The 25,747-nt window shown below is 31.6% G+C and overlaps 1 protein-coding gene across 1 annotated transcript in view; it reads right to left on the minus strand.

The window, feature by feature from the left end:
- Positions 1-1,388: 1,388 nt before the first annotated feature.
- Positions 1,389-25,747, minus strand: part of LOC101900098 (WW domain-binding protein 4) — a 117,661-nt gene continuing 93,302 nt past the window's right edge. The window contains exon 5 of the mRNA XM_059123961.1: positions 1,389-1,519. The gene's annotated coding sequence lies outside the window, so the exon portion shown is untranslated. The remainder of the gene's footprint in view (positions 1,520-25,747) is intronic.

The following is a 25,747-nucleotide window of genomic DNA, read 5'->3' on the forward strand; positions in this document are numbered from 1 at the left end:
CGAAAAAAGGCACACTATTGTTAAAGTGGACCTATTTTTTTAAAATGTGATTTAATCTATTCACAAAAGTGTACAATAGTTAAATAAACAATAACAAAATTTTGTATTAAAAAGGAATATTATTTTTTAAAAAATAAATAAAACTTCATGGAATCTTGTATTTGTCTTCTTATTTTCGTTGTGCTTATCTAGAGTAAGTATTAAAAATCACTTAACAATAATTGTTATAAATTATAAAAAACAATGTCATATTTCATAAAAACTTTGAAAGCCATTAATAATCTTGTTGAAATCCATTTTCATAACGTTTTCTTTGGTATCAGCTCGTCATTGTATTTTGCGCCTAAAATTATGCTTTAAATTTGCACCTAAATATAGGGTTTTATATTGGGACTGGGTAACACTGGCAAAGACATGATTATAGCGCCATCTATTGAAACACATGATCTTATTTGTGGGAATTTTTTTTCAAAATGCAAAAATCTTGATGTTTATTACAGTGGAACCTCCTTAAATGTCATAAATTCCCCCCATTTTTTTATATTTTAAAATTTAATTTTTTTTTACGTTAAACGAAGTTCAACACTTTAAAAATTGAATTTTAACGGCGAAAATGGTAGTTAGTTTAGCTTCTGTGTGACATGTTCATTGGTTATGGAGGAAATATAATCTTTCCCTTCACTTCGATTTAATCCTATATCACATTTTATCATTAAAATTTTCAGTTTATCCTTTTCTCCAACCAGGGATATTGATCTAAACATCAACTGGCGGACAATGATATTTTGTTGTCGAAAGTGTTCATAATTCATGGATTACATCGTCAGTTGATGTCTTTGAGTAAAATGGACAAAGAACAACATTTTAGTGTTTGTATGTATGTTTGTTTCCTTTTATACCCATTCAGCAGTTGTATATAATGCTTGTCAATCCCCAAAATCGCTCATCTGCATGAGCTTTACTGTTAATCATAGAAAAAAAATTGGTCATTATAACATGGTTCCACTGTAATAAAATCGTAAAAAATTGCAATTCAGAAAACATTTTCGCCAATTTCGATCATGTGATTCAATAGATGGCGCTAAAACCATGTCAATGCCAGTGTTGCCCCAATATTACAATTTTAAATTTTATTTTCAAATAAACAAATTTCAAAGCATAGTTTCAGGCGTATATGTCGTTGGGAGGAAATATAAATTGAAATGCGTCAAATGAATAATTCAATTGTTTTGAAGGCAAAATTCAGATAATTTAATGAAGAGTTCTAAATATGTCTCTGATTAAAGGACTTTTAACTACTATTTTCAAATATTGTGGCAATTTATGTGTGGGTATTTTTAATACTTACCCGACATTCAATTTCCAATATAAAGCAAACAAAATATTAAAAGGATTTTAAGTTTTTTTTTTTATTTGTTATGTTTAATCACAAAGCAAATTTTAAATTTTATTGGGAATATTCCATATTTTATTATAGGACAAAAGGCAAGGGTCGAATGTTCCAGGTACTAATTTCAGTCTGCAAAGAAAAAAAATAATAATATTTATTTTATTAATTTTTGGGACATAGTTTTGAAGAAAACTTTAAATTTAAAAATCACAAAGATAATCAAAGTAAATTTCAGCGGCAAAAATTTTCTTATAATAAAATCAAATAACGATTTTTTAAATCATACTTTTTAAGGACCAATAATCCTAGATTCTTATACCCTCTGCTAGATAATTTGATACGGTCAAAACGTGGCTAGTCGAAATAACGGTTTTAAACCGTAGTCTCTTTGGACCAAATCCGTTTCAGAACATTTGGAGTCGATCTTGCGATGTCCGTCTGTCTGCCTGGTGAGCTCGATAACTTTCGAAGGGAGTATCCGATTTGGTCCAAACTTAGTACATCGTAATATTATTATCAAACTTAGATCGAGTTCGGAGATGGACAATATCGGTCCACTCCTTCTGGTACCTACACCACAAAAGGTCGAAATTTTCAAAAATATATTTTCTGCACAGAAAGAGGAACGATAATCCGAATATTTCAGTCAGTTCTAGGTAAGGTGCAAAAATAGATAATATTGGTCCGCACAATCAAGTACCTCCCCCAAAAAGGGGCAAAATTTTGAACAATTACAAGTCTTATAAAGTGTGAGTTTATAGTCCGATTGTCTTCAAATTTCTCACATCCTAATATTTTTATCCCAATACTTCCGTCATTTCTAGGTCAGGCGCCAAAATGGATAATATCGGTCCACTCCATCAAGTACCGCCCTCACAAAGGGTTAAAATTTTGAATAATTACAACTCTTATAAAATGTGATGTAAGAGTCCATTTGTCTTCAAACTTCACGCATTTAAATAATTTTATTAGCCTAAGGTCTGGTGTTAAGATGGAGTATATCGGTCCACTCTTTCTGGTACCTCCCCCACAAAAAGTCAAAATTTTCAAAAACAAAAAATATTTTCTGCACAGAAAAGAAACGATAATCCGATTTTGCTCCAACTTTGCAAATCCTAATATTTGCGTCACTGCTAGGTCAGGTGCGAAAATGGACAATATCGGTCCACCTCCAAAAATCTTCGAAATTTTCAAAAAAAAAAAAAAAAAAAAAATGAAATTAAATTAAATATTTTCTGCACAGAAAGAGAAGCAAAAATCCGATTTTGCTCCTACTTTGCAAATATTTGTGTCAATTCTAGGTCAGGTGTAAAAATGAATAATATCGGTTTACTCCATCAAGTGCCTCCCCCACAAAGGGTAAAAATTTGTATTTTTGTTTTAATTTTAACTCTTATAAATCGATGTAAGTTTCCGATTGTCTTTTCACACAACCCAATATTTTTATAAATTTTTTTATTTAAATTTCTGGTACAAAACCCCCCCCCCCCCACAAAAGGTCGAAATATGGAATATTCATAAAGCTAATAAAACGCGAAATTAACATCCGATTTGATTTAGACTTGACACATCTGAATATTTCCATCAAAACAAGATCTGTTATAAAGGTGGTAGATGATATCGGACCATTTCTTTTGCTATCTGCCCAACGAAGGGTCAACGTTTTGAAAAACCAAAACGTTTATAAAAACCGGAATAAGCATCAGGTTCTCTTTATATTTTACACATACAAACATTTTTGGTAACACAAGATCTGTTGTGGAGATGGGATATATCGGTCCTTTCCTTCTGGTACCTCCCCCACAAAGGGTCAAAATTTTGAATATCCATGGAATCCATAAAACGCGAAATTAACACTCGATTCCTTTCAGACTTGGCACATATTTCCACCAACACAAGATCTGTTATAAAGATGGTAGAGATCGGACCATTTCTTTTGCTACTTGCCCCACGGAAGTAACCCCCAAGGAAGTAACCATAATAGTCCAAACCTGGCACGTCACAATATTTATATCACATTTTTTTAGGTCCGATACGAAATGGACAATATTGGTCCATTCCTTCGAAACCTACTCCATGGAGGGTCAACAATTTGAATAATCATAACAGAAGTCAAATTATATTTAAATAATCAAACATTGGCTGCGGGTATACATAATGTGACCATTTATATTTTTCGTCTGAGCGGGACGTCTGCGGAATTTTGTAAAAAAAATTATGCATTTAAAAACAAATTTTATTCAAAAACGGAGAGAATACGTATAAATCTAATTTATGAAATTAATCTTATGTCTAAGTATTTGTTTTATATTTGTCAGCAGAGCAAATTAGTTTTAAAATATCGGGTCTAGTTTTCAAGTAGGAATGGAGCTGATTACATTGTTTGTTGATGTTAGTCTTAGTAATTAAAATAGCTTTTAAAACTGTCACACTTAACTGCGTCTTTTCACTTGTCCATATTTTATTCATTAGGGAAAAAACTCTTTCGACAGGTGCGTTACTTCCAGGCATACATAAAACATACTCAATAATTGTGCGAAAGTTTGAGCAGTTGAGATTATTAGCACGGAAGTGTTTAAACAGCTCCACCCAACGGTCTTCAGTAGCAACATTCTCATCGTTCCAGCTTTTGATTTTTTCAACTGTGACGTAACTGGAAATAAGCAAAAACTCATCGAACACCTCCGTATCTTGGCTACTGCTAAGAAATCTTTGTGTGATCAGCAAATCCGTCACATTCTGTACGTCTTCCCAAGTAGGGACTTTTCTCAAATTTGACCATTCAAATACTGCTAGTTGTGCATTGAACTGGCACCACTGTTCCAAGTATTCTTTACTTGTCTTATAAAAATCCGCTGCCGCAGTTTTCACATTCTGCTCATCAACAGCAACGTCAGTTTTTTGTAATTTTACCAGTAGATTGCGGACGGAATGAGGAAGGAAAATCGAATTCTCTTTAAGTTCTAAGTTATCTCGGAGACGATTAATTTCATTCGCAGACTCTATTGCGGACACGTTTTGTCCCTCGATTTTCAACACGGCTTGATGAAAAATCGCTGTCTGTGCGTGCAAAAAATATAACCACAATTCAGAGCTGGGATTTTCGAAAAACGTTTTTAAAATAGTAGGGCATTTATCTATGCTCAGAAAATAGGTTTTCAAAGGCTGAAACATTTTTAAAATTCTCTCAAGCGCCTTTAATGCCGGCGCAAGCCACCTTGTTTTACTGTAGCCCAACAGTTTCTGATACTCTGTGTCGGTGGAATCACAGAACTCTTTCAGAACTTCTACCCGAATGCTGTAGATGTAGAAGAATGAATAAATTTTCACAATGATGCATTCGAAGTCAACAGGGAGACAATCTGCGGCTGTTTTGATAGCATTATGAATTATATGGGCTCCACACCCAATCCCAATGAGCTGCCTTCCGACGGATAGGTTCAATTTCGCGTAAACATTATTTATCCCTTTTCTATTCTTTCCTCCGAAATTGCAGTTTGTATTGTCTGCACAAAATGCCACAATTTTCTTATTCAAATCATTGCAAGATAATACTTCTTTCAAATAATCCACAATTATATCAGATGATTCGCCTGGCTGCTTTTGAAACTCTAAAATCCTGACTCTCACGCCTTCGTATGGTACAAAATAGCGAACTAAAACAGGGAATAATTTTATTGAGCCATGATTGGAAGCAGTGGGCTTCGTGAAGGTGTTCTTTCAATTCGTCCATCGCCATAGGTGCCAGCACATTTACAACTATAGCTTGTGATTTTGTACGGGCACATCTAAATTTTTGCTCAAAACATGTTTGTATTAGATTTGAAGCACAGTCATTCGAACGAAAACTGTGGTTTTCTTGCACTGTGTGGTACGCCCACGCACCCTCCGCTGCAGCTATATCCAAGTCTTTGGAAGTCGCCAAATTTGTTCTTTTTAAAAAAGAAAGCATTGACGAGCTTGAAGCGGCAGCTTGATCAGAAAGCTTGTGTTTTTCCGATTTTAAATGCTTCTCAATATCACTGGCACCACCATGTCCAACACTAAAATCAGTACGACATTTTTCACACGTAACGTCTGATTCACCACTTCTTTGTTTTATAAATGGATACTTATTTTGCAAAGAAATGTTAAAAGTACACTTGCGTTTAGGCATTATTGTAATGTTACAATCACTAACATTGAAAATAAATTGTTTGACTTTGCTCGCCTTCTCCGACTCCGCGATGAAAAGATACCAGAACAATTTAGAGCGTCTATGCTTAGGGTACTGACAGAGTGACAGAAACTTTTTCTGTTTTTATAAGCATTTTTAATTTGGTGATTTCCCTTGTTATGCTGGAGTTAATGTCAACGGCGTCGACGACGCCGAAAAAGTTGAAACAGATTGAACTTTTTCGGCGTCGAATTTCTTACGGCGTTAAGATTAACTGCTCTCATAAAATTTCATACGATTCAATTTTTTTGACATTTGACGCCGTCGACGACGTCGACATTAACTCCAGCATTAGCATTACAAAATCTTTCGAGTTAATTTTAATGTTAATGTTGCTTGAAAAAAACTATGCAAATAAATTATATGTTCACGGGGAAAAATAACTCATGTATTTTTCATCAATATCAATATCCAGTATTTTCGAAAGCGGGACATTTTTGCTCTCGCTGGGGACAGCGGGACAGATAACCTCAATGCGGGACTGTCCCGTCCAAAGCGGGACGTATGGTCACGTTAGGTATACATCTGTCGGGAAAACCGACTGACGCTTTTTAATTTGTTTTATATTTTGTTGCAACATGAAATGGTGTAAAACGGTCGTCAGACCTTTTGCAACATCACACTAAAATTAACATCATACCAAAAGTTAGTTGGCCCAACATGTTCCACCAGACCAAAGCATGACGTCAAACATGTTGCCAGCAGATACATAAATCAAACACGTTCAAAGCTTATCATTTTGCTTTCATTCATGTTCGATGTGTCAAGCCAAGACGTTGGTCGTGTCTTCTTTGTTGTTAGTAAACAAAAAAGCCAACAACAAAAAATAAGAAAAGAGAAAAAAAAAAACGAACAGCAGGCAAGTAAACAAATTTACGGCAGTGAGTTTAGTTAATGAAACACACACTCATGCAAAAGTCACACACACACACACTCTCGCACCGGACTCATTTACTCGCCAACAAGGCAAGCAAGTTCAGCAATTGTTGGGCGATGATGAGTATCATTAACATAAATTTGTTTGAGAGGCTCGACAAACGCCAGTCGTTGTCGTCGTCGTCGTCGTCACCACCACCACCCTTCTGACAATAATTTATGCCAACAACAAGGAACCGATCTGAAGGAGAAGATGAAGAAAAAAAGTCTAACCGACTAACTAACTAACGTACGAAAAGGGCGGAAGGAAATATTTGCCAAAGTGGGTGGCTGTGAAAGATAGAAGGCAAGTGGTTGGTGTGTAGGTGGGGGTTGCTTGCTTGCTTGGCTTGATAATGCGCTTAAAAACAGTGTCAAGATTTTCTTTATTACATTTAATCAGATGGTAGAACGGAAAAAAAGGAAGAAAGGATGGGGGCAAAGCAAAAGGAAAAAATACGGAAACTAAATGTCTTGAATAAATTGTGGAAATTTTTAAATTGCCCACAGGGACCAGCCAAACACAAGCACAAACAGCAGGAAGTAGGAAAGCATATAAATATGAATATTTTCGCTTAATAAAGTTTAAGGATTTTCAAGGAGGAGGTTGGCCTTGTGATTTCACAGCCACCTTAACATGGAATTTTTTGAAAATTTTTAAAATTACCTTTTAAGGGTATAAATATTTTTAAGGATCAACAGTATTCATGGATTTTATACCCTACACCACAAGGTGGTCAGGGTATTATGTCTTTGTGCATTTGTTTGTAACAGGCAAAAGGAAACGAGATAGACCCATAGTTCCTTTTGATGATATGCATAGAACCACATTCTGAGTCGATTTATGCTTGTCCGTCCGTCCGTCCATGCATTTTTGTAAACAAAGTACAGTTTGCATTTATTGCCCTATCCACATGAAATTTTGCACAACTCATTTGTTTGGGCCACGGACGAACCCTGTTGAAATTGGAGATAATCGGTCAAAATATAGATATAGCTCCCATAAATATCTTCGTCCGATTTGCCTTTTATTGTGCACCAAACGTGTAATATCAGCCCGAATAGTATGGAATTTTGCACATACAACCAAATTAGGCCTGATTAGGCTGATTTGTTATTTTTGTCCTCCGCAGCCGTAATATGCACTCTGTAACAACAATATTTGGGAAAATATATCAAATACAGCTCAGAAATACATTTGCTAAATTTTATCGAGATCGGTTCAGATTTGGATATAGCTCCAATATAGCAATACAAGCCCCAATTGAAAATATATAAATTCTTCGGCAAATTATGTCCTAAGAACTTAAATTATAATTATAATCACAGCATGTATGGTTTAATTATCCCACAAAAATTTTTAACTGTTATGTGAAGCTCTACTAAATATGCAAAGGGGTGTAGGGTATCATAAAGTCGGCCCCGCCCGACTTTAAGGCTTTCTTTACTGGTTTTAAAAAGTATTTTCCAAAGACCAAATGACCAATAATCCAAGATTTTTTAAAGAATATTTTTTTGAAGATCTACAGTCCAAAAATCTCAAATATTTAAGAATATTTTTGATGACCAAAAGGCTAATATTCATGGATTTTTAAGATTCAAGGGACATCAGTTGTGAGAATCTCTAACTCATTTTTTGGGATATCAACAAAAATCGGTAGCCTTAAAACTCAAGATGTTGATACAAAAAATAAGTAAAAGTTGATAACATTGGTATATATCGGTATGTCCTGGCGACTACTTACATTTCGCCGCTAATTTACCGACAAATTATTTAATTTAACCGATTTTGGTTGGTAACTTAAAAAATGAGTTAGCGAATTCCACTACTGATCAATGGTCGTAGATTTCCCTAAGAGTAAATACAAGTTTTTTTAAGGACCATGTTTAAAAATTTTTCACGGACCAACAGTCTAAAAATCCGAGATTTTTAAGGAATATTTTTGTAAGGACCAAAAATCTTTGATTTTCAAAGAATACTTTTTCAATACAAACTGACGTATGGTTGTGGAATTTTTAAATAACATTTTTTAAAAACCAAAAAAAAATCGTGGATTTTTTAAGGAAATTTCTTTAGGACCAAGAAGTCTGAGATTTCTCAAAATATATTTTATTTGAACCAACGTGGACTTTTTATACAACATTTTTTTCAGGTACCAGTGGGCCAATATTAAAGATTCTTACCTATTTTTTCAAGGCAACAATCTGGATTTTTTAAAAGTATTCTTTAAGAGTTGTTAGTAGTTGATTTTTTTGGGATATAGATATCGTATTTTTTTTTAAAGGCAATGATAGTTGACTTTCAAAAATTTTTTTTTTCATAGGAAAAATTCTGGATTTAAAAAAAGGAGAAATCGTGAATTTAAAAATCATCAAAGTCGTAATTTTTTGTAAATATTTTTTTGAGGCGAAAATCGCTAATTATTAAAAATATTTTCAATAATTTTTTGTCAAGTATTTTAATGTTTGGGATACACAAAAAATAATCTGCATTTTTTAACGAATATTTTTTTCGAGGACCAGTTATTATGGATTATTTGAAAGAATATTTTTTCAATGACCAATAATAGTGAAATTTTTAAAGAGTTTTTTTTTAAGGACCAAAATCGTGATACTTCAAAAAAAAAGAAAAAAAAATATTTCCTATGAACAATAATTGTGGATTTTTAGAAAAAAAATTTTTTTTAAGGAATTTTTCTTTAGGACCAACAAGTCTGAGATTTCTCAAAAATATATTTTATTTGAACCAACGTGGACGTTTTTTACCAACATTTTCTTCAGGGACAAATGGGCCAATTTTAATGATTCTTACCTATTTTCAAGGCAGCAATCTGGATTTTTTTTACTACAAATATTCTTAAAGACTTTTTATTAGTTGATTTTTTTGAAAAGTATTTTTTTAAAGGCAATGATGGTGGACTTTTAAAAAATTACTTTTTATAGCAATTGAAGCAATGAATTTAAATATCAATTAATATCATTCATTTGTCAAAAGTCGTAATTTTTTGTAAATATTTTTTTGAGGCGAAAATCGCTAATTATTAAAAATATTTTCAAGAATTTTTTGTAAAGTATTTTAATGTTTGTGATACAAAAATAATCTGCATTTTTTAACGAATATTTTTTTCGAGGACCAGTTATTATGGATTATTTGAAAGAATATTTTTTCAATGACCAATAATAGTGAAATTTTTAAAGAGTTTTTTTTAAGGACCAAAATCGTGATACTTCAAAAAAAGAAAAAAAATATTTCCTATGAACAATAATTGTGGATTTTTAGAAAATATGCTTACTGGAACCAGTAGTCGTGGATATTTTATAAAATGTTTTTTTTTTTCTAAATGTTTTCAACTTGGGATTTTGAAAAATATTTTTGAATCGACGATTTTTAAAAGAATTTTTGTAAAAGAACATCGGACTTATAAACATTTTTTTAAAGGATATTTTTTTACCCTCAGCCATATGGCTACAGAGGGTATATAAAAAAATACAAAAAAAATTATCTTTTCAATTTCCACACATCCCAATGTTTATACTATTTTAAGATCTGTTGCGAAGAGACCACTCCTTGTGGCAACTTCCCACAATGGGTCAACATTTAGAAAAAATAAAACTGTCATAAAAAGCGATATAATCAATTTTCATACATCCCAATATTTTTACTAAAGCAAAATCTGGTGTAAATGTGATAAATATCGGCCCATAATTTAATAGAATATTTTAACTCTCTACAATCCCTTATAAAGGGAGTTTTCGTACTTCTAAAATAATTCTCGTATTTCTATCTGCAATATTGCCGAATACACTGTACACCTAAATTGCACGGATTCCTGGGAATCATAATCCGAAAATGTCAAAAATAGGGGGGTACTTACCCCCTATATTTAGATTTCTTTGCGTAGTAAACTTAAAAAAAAATGGAGACAAGTGTCTTCTTTTTTTAGCTCTGCTTTCATATTCTGCTGGATTTTTCCCGATTTTATTGAAAAAATAGGATTTTATCACACAGGGTGAGGTATTAACTGCAATAAAGTCAAACGCCATACTTGAATGAAAGCAAAACATGTCGGAATTAGCATCAAATTTTAGATTTGTTCGAATTGGTCACCTTTGGCGCGAGTTATGGCCTTCAGACAGCCAATGAAACCATCACACCCTGCCCGAATGTTGCTCTGCGGTATTTTGGCACATTCGCGGCGAAGCGCTTGCTTGAGGTGACCGACACTTTGGTATTTTTCAGTGCCAACTTTGCTTTCCAAAAGACTCCAGGCCATTAGTCCAAAGGATTGGTATCCGGAGATTTTGGTGGCCTTTGTGCGCTGGAAATGAAGCGAAGAACCTAATTTTGTAACCATTCTTGCGTGGCGCGTGCTGAGTGCGATGGTGCTGAGTCCTGTTGGAATGTCCAAGGTCTGCGGCCAAAATGTTTGTGTGTCCAAGGCTTTAATACACCCTCCAGAATATTTTCACGTAAATATTTGGCATTTCTTCTGATGCTACGATCGATTAATACTAGCGGAGAACGACCATCGGCTAATATGGCGTCCCAAACCATCACTATGGCGGGCGCTTGAGTTCTGATGGCCAACCGAAGTTGTACATATTCAGCTGACCTCTTTGGTAAGTAAACACGATCATTTTGTTAGTTTACAAACTGCTGGACAACGAATGTTTTCTCATCGGAGAAATCCAACTTCGGCAGTTCCCCACTTTCGGCCAAGCGAAGCAACTCTTTAACTCTTTTGAGTCTATTTTCTTTCTGTTGCGGTGTAAGTTCTTGCACTTTTTGGAATTTCAATGGTTTAACCCCGAGCTCATTTTTCAGTATTTGCCGAATGGAATATTGCGATATGTTCAGCTCACGAGCCATTTTTCGGCCACTGCGACGCGGGTTTCGATCAAGTCGCTTCTTTACTTTTCGAACCATTTCTGCTGATGTTGCTGTTTTCTTCCGTCCACTTCCTTGACGTCGTGCTACGAGCGATGGTACGAGGCACAAAAGATTTATTCACATTTAACTACTGGAGTGCTCTAACGATAGCCATTTGTGGTTTTCCAGCCAAATATAAAGAAATCACGCTTGAATTCCTCCATCACGAATAACTTTTTTTCTAGAAAATTCTCACCAACATGCATTTGTACGCTTGTAAACAATATAATGAGCTATCACCGGAATAATTTTAACAGCTGTCGGACGAGTGGCTTAGAATTGACAGCAGTCTGAAATTGTTTCCCGTTTTTTTCATCTCACCATGCATAGGTCCACAATATCGTATAGCCCCCATCCATACAATGGTACCCACTCCCCCCATTAATGTTAGCCACATTTTTAATGGAATTGTCTTAAAATCCGCAAGGGAGTTTATTCAGGCCCACGATATCGTATATCCCATATACAACGGTTCCTCCCGATATTCGGTGTTATGATAATTGTAGCCAAATTTTTCAAAAGAACTGTCTGAAAATCCACTCAAGGAGTTCCCTGTGAGTACTTTACCCGCTGAAAGAGGATTGCCTACATAGGTCTATGTTTTAGTATAGCACCCATAGTTAGTATAGCACCCCAGATATTCTTTTCTATTTTTTTAATGACATTATTCACCGGAATTGTTTAAAATTTCGTATTTGAAGTTCATAATCTAATAATAAACCTATGAACGAAAATGTCTATGCAGGTTCACGTCTTTGTATAGCCCACATAGAACGGTACCTCCCTTTATTCGATATTTTAATAATATTAGCGACATTAATCAATTGTTTCAAAATTCGTACTTTAAATTCGGAATCGTGATTACAGCCGATAACAAAAAATTTCTTATGAAGCACCACATCTTCGTATAGCTCCCATATAAAGGTTCTCATTTGAGAAGTATTTTTCGAAATTTTTCAAGTTTTTTCCGACTGGTGGAGGGTGTGCGTAACTACTTTTTTACTTGTTAAAGTTTTATTTTATAAACAGTTTTTTCAAGATGAGCGAATTTTAAAAAACTAAGAAATTTATTTAATTTTTTTTATTTTGCCTTTCCCTTTGAATGCTTTGGATTTCCCCCCTTCTATTTCGAGGAAAATATCAAAAATACTTTTTTTATGCTTTAAAATGCTTGTTGATATTATCTACTGAATTCTCTACTTCTTATCAACAATTTCGTTGTTGAGCGTTTTGTTGTCCGACATGAATGAGTAATGGAAATGCCAATGGATTTTGGTCATAAACCAATTGATAAGATTGAATTTAAATCAAGAGAAATTTCAACATAATAATAGATTGAATGGCAATAGATAATGGAATTAAAAATTGCTTTGATTCCCATCCCCTCTGACAAAATTCAAAAAATTGATTTTTTTTAGTTGACAATATTTTGTATTTTTTTTTTTTTTTTTTTTTTTTTGTCAGAAAATATTTTCAGAGTTCAACTTAGTTTTCCCCTCTCTAAGGACATGGAAAATTTCTTCTGACATTGAAAATCTTTTATTTAATTTCTTGTAAAATTTTCTTTAAGATTATCAAGACAAGATTGTAATCGCTTAAGAGTTCTTCAGACACACAAGAAACGCAAAACAAAAACTATTTCAAAGAAGAAGAAGAACTGAACGAACCTTTTTACACAGTTATCTGGCATCTTTGCAACTTGGCTGAAAGAGATTTATTAAGTTGGAACAGAAATTAAGGATGTCACATGTTCAACTCTTATCACGTTTAGCTAAGAAAAATCACACTTTTGTGACATCTTTTTAAACGGCCATGGGCACAGTGGGTTGTGTGATAGTAAAAATATTGGAAAAAAGAAAAAAAGTGGGGAAATCTTTTTCAATATTTAATGTCTCAAAATAAAGTCAATTCCACTTACATTTTGTTATAAGATTTTTTCCCCTAAAGTATTTTTCTGATGCACAATTTCCCCAAATTCGTCCCATTGTGCGGGGATCGTAGTTGAGGTATCATCACCAGCAGCTGTATTAACGCCAACACATTTTTCATTTCTTAGTTTGAATTTATTTGTTGGTAACACTTTAGTTCGTTCAACTTGTTAAGCTGTAGCCGTTGTGGGTATAAGTATTAGTATGTATGTGCGTCTGTATGTGTGCTAATGCGTGCCGAGAGCAGTAATTTTTATTCTTCACACAGCGCAAGGATTTGAACCGAACTGAAATGAATAAAAACAAGCTCTCCAAATGACAACTAACAATTTATCATTAATTTCATCAAAGGACAGGCAAAGTGGTGAAGAACAATGTGTAGAAGCTCATCAAAGATTTCATTTATAGATATGGAGGGATACAGAGGGAAGGTTAGAAGAATTCGAAAAACCGAAGGACTAAAGGGGAATAAACATTTAAAAAATATGGTTTTAATGATCTACTTAATTTTTTTTATAAATTTTTTAGAGGAATATTTAAAATTTATATTTGATCTTCTGGCAATTTTTAAGGATTATAAAGTCTCTTAAGGATGATTTTTTTATACCCTCGGCCATATGGCTTCAGAGGGAATATATCATTTGATACGGCCAAAACGTGCTTCATCGAAATACCTGTTTTAGACCCTAGGTATCTTTGGACCAAATCCGTTTCAGGATATTTGGGGTCGATCTAACGATGTCCGGCTGTCTGTCTGGCTGGTGCGCATGATATCCGATTTAGTCCAAACTTGGTACATCGTAATATTTTTGTTCGGAGATGGGCAATATCAGTCCACTCCTTCTTGTACCTCCCCCACAAAAGGTCGAAATTTTCAAAAAATATATTTTTTGCACAGAAAGAGAAATGATAATCCGATATTTTTTGCAACTTTGCGAATCCTAATATTTGCATCAGTGATAGATCAGGTGCAAAATCGGACAAAATCGGTCCACTCCATCAAGTACCTCCCCCACAAAGGGTCAACATTTTGAATAATTAAAACTCTTATAAAATGTGATATAAGAGTCCGATTGCCTTCCAAATTCACACATCCCAATATTCATATTAACCCAAGGTCTGGTATTAAGATGGGAAATATCGGTCCTCTCCTTCTGGCACCTCCCACAAAAGGTCTAAATTTTGAATATCCTCATAAAAGGCCAAATTAACATCCGATTCCATTCGGACTTAGTACATCTCAATATTTCCATCAACACAAGATCTGTTATAAAAATGGTAAAGATCGGACCACTTCTTCTGGTACCTCCTCCCAAAGGATCAAAGTTTTGAATAACCAAAACGATTATAAAATTCGAAATAAGCATCCGGTTCTCTTCATATTTCACATATCCCATTATTTCTACTGACACAAGATCTCCTGTAAATATGGAATCTATCGCTCCACTCCTTCTGGTACCTCCTCTACAAAGGGTCAAAAATTATGAATGCCCATGAAGCTCATAAAAGGCGAAATTAACATCCGATTTCATTCAGCCTTGGCACATATCAATATTTCCATCAACAGAATATTTGTTATAAAGATGGTGGGGATCAGACCATTTATTCTAGTATATAGCGTTCAAGATTTGAAAAACAAAACGCTGTAGGTTCTTAGAAAAATATTCTTTAAAAAATCCACGTTTATTGGTCTGAGGGTTCTTCAAAAATATTCTTTAAAAAATCCACGTTTATTGGTCTGAGGGTTCTTCAAAACTATTCTTTAAAAAATCCACGTTTATTGGTCTGAGGGTTCTTCAAAACTATTCTTTAAAAAATCCACGTTTATTGGTCTGAGGGTTCTTCAAAAATATTCTTTAAAAAATCCACGTTTATTGGTCTGAGGGTTCTTCAAAAATATTCTTTAAAAAATCCACGTTTATTGGTCTGAGGGTTCTTCAAAAATATTCTTTAAAAAATCCACGTTTATTGGTCTGAGGGTTCTTCAAAAATATTCTTTAAAAAATCCACGTTTATTGGTCTGAGGGTTCTTCAAAAATATTCTTTAAAAAATCCACGTTTATTGGTCTGAGGGTTCTTCAAAAATATTCTTTAAAAAATCCACGTTTATTGGTCTGAGGGTTCTTCAAAAATATTCTTTAAAAAATCCACGTTTATTGGTCTGAGGGTTCTTCAAAAATATTCTTTAAAAAATCCACGTTTATTGGTCTGAGGGTTCTTCAAAAATATTCTTTAAAAAATCCACGTTTATTGGTCTGAGGGTTCTTCAAAAATATTCTTTAAAAAATCCACGTTTATTGGTCTGAGGGTTCTTCAAAAATATTCTTTAAAAAATCCACGTTTATTGGTCTGAGGGTTCTTCAAAAATATTCTTTAAAAAATCCACGTTTATTGGTCTGAGGGTTCTTCAAAAATATTCTTTAAAAAATCCACGTTTATTGGTCTGAGGGTTCTTCAAAAATATTCTTTAAAAAATCCACGTTTATTGGTCTGAGGGTTCTTCAAAAATATTCTTTAAAAAATCCACGTTTATTGGTCTGAGGGTTCTTCAAAAATATTCTTTAAAAAATCCACGTTTATTGGTCTGAGGGTTCTTCAAAAATATTCTTTAAAAAATCCACGTTTATTGGTCTGAGGGTTCTTCAAAAATATTCTTTAAAAAATCCACGTTTATTGGTCTGAGGGTTCTTCAAAAATATTCTTTAAAAAATCCACGTTTATTGGTCTGAGGGTTCTTCAAAAATATTCTTTAAAAAATCCACGTTTATTGTTGGGATGGTCCTTGGAAAAATATTCTTTAAAAAATTCACGTTTATTGTTGGGATGTTCCTTGGAAAAATATTCTTTAAAAAATCCACGTTTATTGTTGGGATGTTCCTTGGAAAAATATTCTTTAAAAAATCCACGTTTATTGGTCTGATGGTCCTTGGAAAAATATTCTTTAAAAAATCCCCACGTTGTTGGGTTCTCAAAAAATATTCTTTAAAAAATCCCCACGTTGTTGGGTTCTCAAAAAATATTGTTTAAAAAATCCACGATTATTGGCTGCTGGGTTCTCAAAAAATATTCTTTAAAAAATCCACGATTATTGGCTGCTGGGTTCTCAAAAAATATTCTTTAAAAAATCCACGATTATTGGTTGTTGGGTTCCCAAAAAATATTCTTTAAAAAATCCACGTTTATTGGTCTGATGGTCGTTTAAAAAATTTTCTTTAAAAAATCCACGTTTATTGGTCTGATGGTCCTTGAAAAAATATTCTTTAACAAATCCACGTTTATTGATCTGATTGTCCTTGAAAATTTTTCATTAATGTAAAACACTGGCTCCTTGAAAACAATGTTTTTTTTTTTAAATCCATCCCTGACTATTTTCATTTTATTTTATTTGAATTTCTTTGATTTCCAATTAGATGCTGTGAGAATTTCTTATGATTTCCAATTAGAACCGTTTGAAATAATTACAACTGCAGCAGTATTGCCACAAGTCAATAAAAGTCAAAAACGCGTAAATAATACCTGAATGCTTGCTCGCTTGCCGACAAACAGGCTAGCTGAATGGTTCGCTGGCTGGCTGTCCGCCTGGCATGAAATTGTTATTTTATATTTCCCACCACTCTATTTACGTAAAGTTTACGTGTTTACATTACGTTTTCGAATAAAACAATAAACAATTGGCCAAGAACACACATCACCAACTCATCGTTGATGTGGGCCGTGCGATTCATCCATCAGTTGGTCGGGCTATAACGAAAATCCATCTGCCTGGAGGTGGACGCAGAGGTAGGTAATTGAGAACGTAACCGAAACGGTTTTGTGAAACATTTTTGAGAACAAAAAAAAAGTAATCAAATCAGATCAAATAGTTGGGAACAGAAGATACGCAAAGTAAAAATAAAAACAATTTCAGAAACAAAATGTTGTTGCAATATTCCTGTAGCAACAAAACTTACAAATTGTTTATGTGTGGCAGAAAATAATTTCCAAACAAAATATTATTTATTGAAAAATAAACGTTGTCGGTTGTAGGTTTTGTAAAATTGTTGAGATATAGGAGGGCATCAAATTGGGAATTTTATTATTTTTATGAATAATCGCAACGATTTCCAAGAAATCTTGACGAACGTTTCAACACACAAACATAATTCCTATAAAAAAAACCTTGAAAATGAAAAGATATGGAGGGTCGCCAAGTAAAACCGAAGCGAAAATGTCAAGCTTGTCTCGTGGGAAAATTCCGCAAAGCATGCTGTTGCTTCCAAAAGGTCACTTGGCACGAGAATAAATAATTTTTTATTGCCCCAGCCCAAGATGAGGAGAAGTAGTCATTTTTTTAAATCAAGGAAATGGGAAATTCATTTGAGGCAAATAAAATGTAAGTAGTCTCCCGCCCGAGATATAAAAATGACAAAAAAGTTATTTATATAAACCCCATATAAATAATAAAATAACAATTCGACTTCCTTAGTCTTAGTGTCGATTTATTTATTTTCCAATACCGTGACATATTGCCTTTTACTGCATACAAATCAAATAAGAATGCTAATTCTGACTACCGAACACTGAACCGAATTGAACTACAACTGACATGACAAGTGACATTTTCACCCCAAATAATAAAACACTCATGCATGTGTCTGGTTCCTTGCCAATTGGAAAATTTATGGATAATAGGGTGCTTCCTGTTTAAGGTCCTTGAAGATTTGTCAAGGACCAACTGACCAATAAATGTTGATTTTTATAAAAATATTTTTCAAGGACCCAATGACCAATAATCGTGGATTTTTTAGAGAATATTTTTCAAGGACCCAATGACCAATAATCTTGGGTTTTTAAAGAATAGTTTTCAAGGACCTATAAGGCTATTAATTTTTAAAGAATATTTTTTCAAGGTCCTTTAGACCAATAAACGTGGATTTTTTAAAGAATATTTTTCAAAGGACCATCAGACCAATAAACGTGGATTTTTTAAAGAATATTTTTCAAGGACCCAATGACCAATAATCGTGGATTTTTTAAAGAATATTTTTCAAGGACCCATTGATCAATAATCGTGCATTTTTTAAAGAATATTTTTCAACGACCCAATGACCAATAATCGTGGATTTTTTAAAGAATATTTTTCCAAAGACCATCAGACCAATAATCGTGGATTTTTTAAAGAATATTTTTCAAGGACCCAATGACCAATAATCATGGATTTTTTAAAGAATATTTTTCAAGGACCCAATGACCAATAATCACGGATTTTTTAAAGAATATTTTTCAAGGACCCAATGACCAATAATCGTGGATTTTTTAAAGAATATTTTTCAAGGACCCAATGACCAATAATAGCGGATTTTTTAAAGAATACATTTTCAAAGACCCAATGACCAATAATCGTGGATTTTTTAAGAATACTTTTCAAGGACCCTTAGACCAATACTCGTGGATTTTTTTAAGAATATATTTCAAGGACCCTTAGACCAATAATCGTGGATTTTTTAAGAATACTTTTCAAGGACCCTTAGACCAATACTCGTGGATTTTTTTAAGAATATATTTCCAGGACCCTTAGACCAACAAGCGTGGATTTTTTAAAGAATACTTTTCAAGGACCCAATGACTAATAAACGTGGATTTTTTAAAGAATATTTTTCAAGGACCCAATGACCAATAATCGTGGATTTTTAAAGAATATTTTTCAAGGACCCAATGACCAATAATCGTGGATTTTTAAAGAATATTTTTCAAGGACCCAATGGCTGACAATGAATATCGTTCAAGGACCTTTAAGGTTATTAAAGTAGATTTTTTACAATAATTTTTTTAAGGATATTTAAGGCGAATTACATGGATTTTTTAAAGAATATATTTTCAAGGACCTTTAAGGCTATTAACGTGGATTTTTAAAGAATATTTTAAAGGATTTCTTAAGAATATTTTCTCAAGACACTCTAATATTGAAGCCCTGAAAATAACTTTAAGTGGGTGACTTGCTGATTTATTCTTAAGCACTTATTTGTTTATAAGTGAGCTTGTATTATACATATTTGTATGTATGTATGAATGTAGTCACAGTATGTGAAAAATTCTTAAAATACCATATTCATATGTGTGTGTATGTGTGAGCGGGGGTTTGCATTAGGACAATTTGTCTTTTGTGAGCAGTTGCATGTAATTGTCTGAGCGTTTGCATGAATGTTTTCATTCTAGTGTTTTTCGTTGTTATTTTTGGTTCTGTTTTTTTTTTTTTGGGGTGATGAGGGTGTGTCGCCTTGGACTTTGTTTTTCGTAATCGCTTTGAAGTATAATTTTTTTATATAAGTAAGTGTGTATGTAGATATGTATAAGTGTATTGTATTATCTGACATAATTGGGATTTGTTCTTGACAACATATGTCGAAAATGTCACACACACTCTCAGGCACGAGCCTCGCCTGCTGACAACAAAAAGGAGGAAAAATGAAATGTAAAAAAAATGTTGCATAAAGAGAAACGCTGAATAAAAAAAACTGAACGGATACAATTTATACATTGACGTGGTATTTGTCATGTATATTTAGAGTGACATATATAGGTATGAATGTGTTTTGGATGGGAATGTATTTATTGATAACGTTCTTAAATAAATTCAAAATTACAAGTAACTGTTCTTGGGAAAGAGGGCTTTACAAGTGTTCGGAATGGTTGGCAACTGTGGCACATGCCACTTTTCAAAAAAAAAAAAAGACGTGTACGAACACAATTATAGACTTCCAAGGAAAGTGAATATTTTTTCTATAAATTATAGATATTTTGTCCATCAACAAAGAATATTTTTTTAAGGATACTTAAGGCTATCAACTTGTATTTTTTAAGAAATACTTTTGCAAGCAAAAAAAAAATGTTTTTTTTAAGGATATTTATATCAACGTGGATTTTTTAAAGAATATTTTTTCAAGGATTTTAAAGGCTATCAACTTGAATTTTTTAAAGAATAGTTTTTCAAGGATATTTCAGGCTATCAACGTGGATTTTTTAAAGAATATTTTTTCAAGGATATTTAAGGCTATCCACGTGAAATTGTTAAAGAATATTTCAGGCTATCTACGTGGATTTTTAAATAGTTTTTTTTTTCAAGGATATTTATGGCAATCAACGTGGATTTTTTAAAGAATATTTTTTCAAGGATATTTAAGGCTATCAACGTGGATTTTTTAAAGAATATTTTTTCAAGGATATTTAAGGCTATCAACGTGGATTTTTAAGGAGTATTTTTTAAGCATATTTCAGGCTATCAACTTGGATTTTCTAAAGAATTTTTATTTCAAGGATTTATGGCATTCAATGTGGATTTTTGAAGGCATATTTTTTTCAAGGATATTTTAGGCCATCAACGTGGATTTTTGAAGGATTTTTTTTTTTCAAGGATATTTTAGGCTATCAACAAGAATTTATTTAAAAATATTTTTTCAAGGATATTTAAGGCTATCAACGTGGATTTTTTAAAGAATATTTAAGGCTATCAATGTGGATTTTTTAAAGAATATTTTTTCAAGGATGTTTAAGGCTATCAACGTGGATATTTTAAAGAATATTTTTTCAAGGATATTTAAGGCTATCAACGTGGATTTTTAAGGAGTATTTTTTAAGCATATTTCAGGCTATCAACTTGGATTTTCTAAAGAATTTTTATTTCAAGGATTTATGGCATTCAATGCGGATTTTTGAAGGCATATTTTTTTCAAGGATATTTTAGGCCATCAATGTGGATTTTTGAAGGAATTTTTTTTTTCAAGGATATTTTAGGCTATCAACAAGAATTTATTTAAAAATATTTTTTCAAGGATATTTAAGGCTATCAACGTGGATTTTTTAAAGAATATTTAAGGCTATCAATGTGGATTTTTTAAAGAATATTTTTTCAAGGATATTTTAGGCCATCAACGTGGATTTTTGAAGGAATATTTTTTTCAAGGATATTTTAGGCTATCAACAAGAATTTATTTAAAAATATTTTTTCAAGGATATTTAAGGCTATCAAGGTGGATTTTTTAAAAAAATTTTAAGGCTATCAATGTGGATTTTTTAAAGAATATTTTTTCAAGGATATTTAAGGCTATCAACGTGGATTTTTTAAAGAATATTTTTTCAAGGATATTTAAAGCTATCAACGTGAATTTTTGAAGGAATATTTTTTCAAGGATATTTAAGGCTATCAACGCGAATTTTTTTAAGAATATTTTTTCAAGGATATTTAAGGCTATCAACGTGGATTTTTTAAAGAATATTTATTAAAGGATATTTAAGGCTATCAACGTGGATTTTTTAAGAAATATTTTCTCAAGGATATTTAAAGCTATCAACTTGGATTCTTTAAAGAATATTTTTTCAAAGGCTATAAACGTGGATTTTTTAAAGAACATTTTTCCAAAGATATTTAAGGCTATAAACGTGGATGTTTTAAAGAATATTTTTTCCAAAGATATTTAAGGCTATAAACGTGGATTTTTTAAAGAATATTTTTTCAAGGATATTTAAGGCTATCAACGTGGATTTTTTAAAGATTATTTTTTCGAGGATATTTAAGGCTATCAACGTGGATTTTTTAAAGATTGATTTTTCTACGTTATTTAAGGCTATCAACGTGGATTTTTTAAAGATTGATTTTTCTACGTTACTTAAGGCTATCAACGTGGATTTTTTTAAGATTATTTTTTTTAGGTTACTTAAGGCCATCGACGTGGATTTTTTAAAGAATATTCTTTCAAGGATATTTAAAGCTATCAACGTGGATTTTTTAAGGAATTTAAATACTATTTTTTTTCAAGGATATTTAAGGCCATCAACGTGGATTTTTAAAGTTTATTTTTTCAAGGATATTTAAGGTTATCAACGTGAATTTTTTTAAATAATATTTTTTCAAGGATATTTAAGGCTATCAACGTGGATTTTTTAAAGAATTTAAATAATATTTTTTTTAAGGATATTTAAGGCCATCAACGTGGATTTTTAAAGTTTATTTTTTCAAGGATATTGAAGGCTATCAACGTGGATTTTTTAAAGAATATTTTTTTCAAGGATATTTAAGGCTATCAACTTGTATTTTTTAAGAAATACTTTTGCAAGCAAAAAAAAAATGTTTTTTTTAAGGATATTTATATCAACGTGGATTTTTTAAAGAATATTTTTTCAAGGATTTTAAAGGCTATCAACTTGAATTTTTTAAAGAATAGTTTTTCAAGGATATTTCAGGCTATCAACGTGGATTTTTTAAAGAATATTTTTTCAAGGATATTTAAGGCTATCCACGTGAAATTGTTAAAGAATATTTCAGGCTATCTACGTGGATTTTTAAATAGTTTTTTTTTTCAAGGATATTTATGGCAATCAACGTGGATTTTTTAAAGAATATTTTTTCAAGGATATTTAAGGCTATCAACGTGGATTTTTTAAAGAATATTTTTTCAAGGATATTTAAGGCTATCAACGTGGATTTTTAAGGAGTATTTTTTAAGCATATTTCAGGCTATCAACTTGGATTTTCTAAAGAATTTTTATTTCAAGGATTTATGGCATTCAATGTGGATTTTTGAAGGCATATTTTTTTCAAGGATATTTTAGGCCATCAACGTGGATTTTTGAAGGATTTTTTTTTTTCAAGGATATTTTAGGCTATCAACAAGAATTTATTTAAAAATATTTTTTCAAGGATATTTAAGGCTATCAACGTGGATTTTTTAAAGAATATTTAAGGCTATCAATGTGGATTTTTTAAAGAATATTTTTTCAAGGATGTTTAAGGCTATCAACGTGGATATTTTAAAGAATATTTTTTCAAGGATATTTAAGGCTATCAACGTGGATTTTTAAGGAGTATTTTTTAAGCATGTTTCAGGCTATCAACTTGGATTTTCTAAAGAATTTTTATTTCAAGGATTTATGGCATTCAATGCGGATTTTTGAAGGCATATTTTTTTCAAGGATATTTTAGGCCATCAATGTGGATTTTTGAAGGAATTTTTTTTTCAAGGATATTTTAGGCTATCAACAAGAATTTATTTAAAAATATTTTTTCAAGGATATTTAAGGCTATCAACGTGGATTTTTTAAAGAATATTTAAGGCTATCAATGTGGATTTTTTAAAGAATATTTTTTCAAGGATATTTTAGGCCATCAACGTGGATTTTTGAAGGAATATTTTTTTCAAGGATATTTTAGGCTATCAACAAGAATTTATTTAAAAATATTTTTTCAAGGATATTTAAGGCTATCAAGGTGGATTTTTTAAAAAAATTTTAAGGCTATCAATGTGGATTTTTTAAAGAATATTTTTTCAAGGATATTTAAGGCTATCAACGTGGATTTTTTAAAGAATATTTTTTCAAGGATATTTAAAGCTATCAACGTGAATTTTTGAAGGAATATTTTTTCAAGGATATTTAAGGCTATCAACGCGAATTTTTTTAAGAATATTTTTTCAAGGATATTTAAGGCTATCAACGTGGATTTTTTAAAGAATATTTATTAAAGGATATTTAAGGCTATCAACGTGGATTTTTTAAGAAATATTTTCTCAAGGATATTTAAAGCTATCAACTTGGATTCTTTAAAGAATATTTTTTCAAAGGCTATAAACGTGGATTTTTTAAAGAACATTTTTCCAAAGATATTTAAGGCTATAAACGTGGATGTTTTAAAGAATATTTTTTCCAAAGATATTTAAGGCTATAAACGTGGATTTTTTAAAGAATATTTTTTCAAGGATATTTAAGGCTATCAACGTGGATTTTTTAAAGATTATTTTTTCGAGGATATTTAAGGCTATCAACGTGGATTTTTTAAAGATTGATTTTTCTACGTTATTTAAGGCTATCAACGTGGATTTTTTAAAGATTGATTTTTCTACGTTACTTAAGGCTATCAACGTGGATTTTTTTAAGATTATTTTTTTTAGGTTACTTAAGGCCATCGACGTGGATTTTTTAAAGAATATTCTTTCAAGGATATTTAAAGCTATCAACGTGGATTTTTTAAGGAATTTAAATACTATTTTTTTTCAAGGATATTTAAGGCCATCAACGTGGATTTTTAAAGTTTATTTTTTCAAGGATATTTAAGGTTATCAACGTGAATTTTTTTAAATAATATTTTTTCAAGGATATTTAAGGCTATCAACGTGGATTTTTTAAAGAATTTAAATAATATTTTTTTTAAGGATATTTAAGGCCATCAACGTGGATTTTTAAAGTTTATTTTTTCAAGGATATTGAAGGCTATCAACGTGGATTTTTTAAAGAATATTTTTTTCAAGGATATTTAAGGCTATCAACGTGGATTTTTTAAAGAATATTTTTTCAAGGATATTTAAGGCTATCAATGTGGATTTTTTAAAGAATATTTTCATAAGGATTTTTGATGCTATCAATGTGGATTTTTTAAAGAATATTTTCTTAAGGATTTTTGATGCTATCAATGTGGATTTTTTAAAGAATATTTTCTTAAGGATTTTTGATGCTATCAACGTGAATTTTTGAAGGAATATTTTTTCAATAATATTTAAGGCTATCAACGTGGATTTTTTAAAGAATTTTTTTCTCAAGGATATTTAAGGCTATCAACGTGGATTTTTTAAAGAATTTTTTTCTCAAGGATATTTAAGGCTATCAACGTGGATTTTTTAAAACAATTTTTTCTCAAGGATATTTAAGGTTATCAACGTGAATTTTTTTTAATATTTTTTCAAGGATATTTAAGGCTATCAACGTGGATTTTTTAAAGAATTTAAATAATATTTTTTTCAAGGATATTTAAGGCTATCAACGTGGATTTTTAAAGTTTATTTTTTCAAGGATATTTAAGGCTATCAACGTGAATTTTTTAAAGAATATTTGTTCAAGGATATTTCAGGCTATCAACGTGAATTTTTTAAAGAATATTTTTTCAAGGATATTTAAGGATATCAACGTGGATTTTTTAAAGAATATTTTTCCAAAGATACTTAAGGCTATAAACATGGATTTTTTAAAGATATTTAAGACTATCAACGTGGATTTTTTAAAGAATATTTTTTCAAGGATATTTAAGGCCATCAACGTGAATTTATTTAAAAATATTTTTTCAAGGATATTTAAGGCTATATTAGAGAATTCTAAATTATGTCTTTAATAGATGCCATAACTTTGTGAGACCTTCTATAGTAGCTCTTCTCTCACTCAACCCTCCCTCTTATACTTACCCTACAATGAAATATAAAAAAGTAAATCTTTTCAAATTAAAAAAAAAATACCCATTCACATTTCTGCAGTTGTACGCTTCATTATTTATTTTTTTAATTTTGAGTAAATTGTACATAAGAGTATGTCATTAGAATAGTTGTTGTTGCTGTTGCTGTTGTGTTTTTTTT

This window comes from Musca domestica, unplaced genomic scaffold (genome assembly GCF_030504385.1).
Source record: "Musca domestica strain aabys unplaced genomic scaffold, Musca_domestica.polishedcontigs.V.1.1 26, whole genome shotgun sequence".
Lineage (NCBI taxonomy): Eukaryota > Metazoa > Arthropoda > Insecta > Diptera > Muscidae > Musca > Musca domestica.